This window comes from Anas platyrhynchos, chromosome 15 (genome assembly GCF_047663525.1).
Source record: "Anas platyrhynchos isolate ZD024472 breed Pekin duck chromosome 15, IASCAAS_PekinDuck_T2T, whole genome shotgun sequence".
NCBI classification, from domain to species: Eukaryota; Metazoa; Chordata; class Aves; order Anseriformes; family Anatidae; genus Anas; species Anas platyrhynchos.
The window spans coordinates 14477103-14480744 of NC_092601.1; the positions used below are offsets into that span (position 1 = coordinate 14477103).

Consider the following 3642-nt stretch of genomic DNA (forward strand, 5'->3'; position numbering starts at 1 on the left):
AACTGGACATAAGCCCTACAGTGTGCCCACTCTGGGGCCATTTTTATTATTTTCTTCCCCCCCTCAGTTTGGCTTGCAGCTCTCTGCGTTGCTGCTGCTTTCTCCTTTCACCGCACGTGTTTTTGCATGGAGTGGGTGCCTCAGGGTGTGGGGGAACCCCCTCATGTCCTGAAGCCCATAGGGCAAACCCCAGGGCTCTGCACCCTTCCTGGCAAATTAAAGAGGCTGAGGGCTGTGCTCCTGGTGCGGGCTGTCAGTCTTTCTGTCTGCCTGGATCCCTCTGCCTTTGTGCACCTTTCCTCGCAAGCGGCAATTTCTGACAGCTAATATTTCACAGAAACCGGAGCCAGCTCCCTCCCTCCCTCCTTTTTCCCCCTCTCTCTCTCTTCTGTTTATGAAGCTGAGGGTAAGTGTTTAATTAGTTGCCTAATTGCCTGGGTAATTGGTAGACATACTCAGCTCTCCAAGTAATCAGTCTGAACAGGCCTTGAAAATATCTGGCCCAATATTCATTAGTGCAGTTAAATCGTTAAACAGTTACTGTGTTCGGTTCCCGACAAAGCCCCGCACACGGCTGCATCATCGTGGGGCTTGGGATGGAGCTGGGGGATCCCATGGGTGCAGCTCCATCCCACACCCACCAGGTGGGCACAGAGGGATGGGGGAAAGAAGGGAAAGGGCTTTGAAAACCAGGGTCTGTCCCATCGCAGGGGACGGGGTGGGGATGCTTCCTTTCCCTGCTCGTCTCCTTGCTCCAGCCTCCCCCTCTCCTTCCCTCGGCCGCGTTGGAAGCCGGTTTTGCCATTAGCCCAGCATCAATGTGAATATTGTCTCGGTGGGTTAAAGCAGGCTGCCCTCACCGGCATAGCTTATTAAAGGGCTCTCGGACGGTGCTGCTCAGCACAAAGGCACCGGTCTGTGAGTGCTGCCAGCACACTGCCTGCCCGTCTGTCCGTCTGTCCTGCCTCCTGCTCCCCAAAGGGATCCTCTCCCCAACAGCTGGACTGAAGCAACTTCAGCCTCACGGTGAATTTTGGGTGCAAATCCCCACACAGCAACCCCAGAGGCCATGCTACAGCAAGGAGGGAGCCATCGACTCAGCCAGCTTTTGGGGCAAAAGGTTTGAGACTTGGAGGAACTGGCAAGAGGAGGAACTGGCTTCCCTCTGCCTGCTGCCTTGGTCCTCATGGTAGGTTTTGGGGATGGCAAGAGGTGCTAGAGAAGATGAAATTAAATCAGCTGTAGCTCTGTCCAGAGCTTTATTTGCCACTGAGCTCTCTCGTACCTCTTGCCAGCCCTGTTTGGAGTTCACCTGCTGGGGGTGTGAGTCCAGGAGCTTCTGGATGCTCACCAGCTCCCAAAGCTCCCTGAAAACTCCCAGAGGGACAACCCAGGGAAGGGACCAAGATCGCAGGCAGAGGCAGAAGGGGACATGGCAGCATCCAGACAAGCAAATTCCTCATTAGATCCTGCACCTTGTTTTTTGCCAGGCGAACAGTTGGGCTCCTGGCAGATGGGAAGTCGACCTGAAAATGAGCATGGGACACACTCTGCCCACACCAGCGCTGCCAAGGACCAGCCCTGCTGTGCAGAAGGCAGGGTAGGGTTTGGGGCAGGGAGAGGGGGGAGCTGAGAGGAGGCACAGAAAAGGTCAGGAGGCAGGAAAGGGGAGAGAAGGGAAAATTTGGGCTTGGGCTTTGACCCAAGCATGAAAGGAAAATTGGAGATGGAGCTGGCAGCACCATAGGGTGGCTGTACTGTTGGCCAGGCACGGGTCACATGCAGGAGCACCTTCCACCCTTGATCCTACTCTTGTATTCATGTGGCTTTTGGGATTTCCAGGAGAACACCCATATTTTTGGGGACACTGAAGGACAGTTGCTTGAGGCTCCCCCTTCTAGGGATGGGGAAGAGTCCCTGCCCAAGGGAAGATTTTTAGGAACTAGGGAGCACTGGGCAGCACCAAAGAGCCTCCTGGGGAATAGGGAGAGCGGGCAAGGGCAGGGAATGTCAGAGGTGACTCAGAAATAGGTCTCCATCCATTACGCTGCCAGGCGGTCCTTTCGAGTCACTGGCTGGCTTTGTTCTCGCCAACATCTGTAAGAGATTACGGATACCTTCCTAGCCGAGGACATGCACGGGTCTATAAATACCATGAGCCAGGGGTTGCTGCTGCCTGGGTGGCCTGGGGCCAGCGTGGACAATGGGCCCCGGGAATGCAGGCTGAATCCCTGCACGGGTGCCCAGGGAGAGGTGACAGGGGTGAGCTGGTGACACCACAGGCAGGGGCTTCCCAGGGCTGGAAGATGCATGGCCTGTGGGGGACGAGTGAGAACACAGGGCTGGGGGTCCTCAGCAGCAGTCCCACCACCGATACCTTCACCCAAGACCCAACTGAGGCTCCGCTCCCCCTGCAAGGGGACAAGGGTTATTCAGTATTTTATTTTTTGGCAAGGATCTCAAATAGCAAACCCCTGCACAGCTGAGGTGATATGTGCCCAGACACCATGGTGATGGACCCCATTTAAGGATTGTGAACAGAGCAGAGCTGCTCATGCTCGATTTTCCCAATTTCCCTGCAGCCAGCCTCCAATTCCTGCCCCCAGCCCACGCTGCCCCTCCGAATATTGCGGGACTTGGTGCGGTTCATGCAACTCTAAAGCTGTCCAGAATGAGCTGAATCCTCTGGTGACTAATTGCCCAAGTGTGTCTTTGTCTGCTCAGCCTTTCCCACTGAAAACGGATCCTGATTTTATAAGCCGTAAGGAGCCTGAAGATCCAGCACTGCACTAACACGCTGCTAGCCACAATTATCCCCTTCCTGACAAAGGATTCCTGATTAGAGCTGTTGCATATTCATCTGTGGACTGTGCCAAGCCTGGCTTTGTTTTTCAAGGTCGAGGATTGCATTTCTTTGGATTCAATTCCCATCCTAGATGTAGATTACCAGGCAGCAGAGGAGGAGGCAGCTGAGGTTGCTGGAAGCAGCGAGTCCTCCTGGTATTGCTCACCGTGTCCACCAGGCACAAGCCAGACACATCATATACACCAGTGATAGTCACAGCCTTTTTGGGCTTGGTTAGGAGAGATGGGCGGCTTCCAGAGCTGTTCCTGGTCACATTCAGGTCAGAGGGGAGATCCTACATGTCCCCACTGCACAAAGGTGGGTGCAGGGATGAGATCTCAGCCCGAAGCCCACTTCCAGCAGCTGAGACTTCATCAGCTCCTGTTTCACATCCTCCCTGGGGACCCTGTCCTGTTTGCCACCAAGGGAGAAGGGTTGGAAGGGGGACGTAGCCGGGAGGGAATATTTCACAAAGGAACTCTAGCTGCTCTCCCCTGACAATTCCTCCACTTAAAAAAAAAAAAAAATAAGGGGAAGAAAAGGAAAAAATAATTACTTCTCAGCCTCTAACCTTTCCAGCAAGTGACTTTGTAATAAATAATCCACATGTCTCTCCAGTGCAATCCATCAGCAGGAGCGCCTAATTACTTTAGACTCACTTTGAAAACCCTTCCAGTGCCACTTTCAGATAAATAAAAAATTAGCGTGGAACTAAAGCAGTAACCCAGAGAACGTTTCCCCAATCTCCCTCAGTTCTCTCCAAGGCTGGGCTTGTGCCTGGAAGCCTCAATGTCCCC

General features: G+C 53.7%; 1 long non-coding RNA gene across 1 annotated transcript; it reads left to right on the forward strand.

Moving 5' to 3' along the window:
• Positions 1–521: 521 nt before the first annotated feature.
• On the forward strand, positions 522–2859 carry LOC139998735 (uncharacterized). The gene is made up of 3 exons (XR_011803531.1): positions 522–644; positions 1491–1600; positions 2583–2859. It is a non-coding gene; the product is annotated as an uncharacterized lncRNA (long non-coding RNA).
• Positions 2860–3642: the final 783 nt, after the last annotated feature.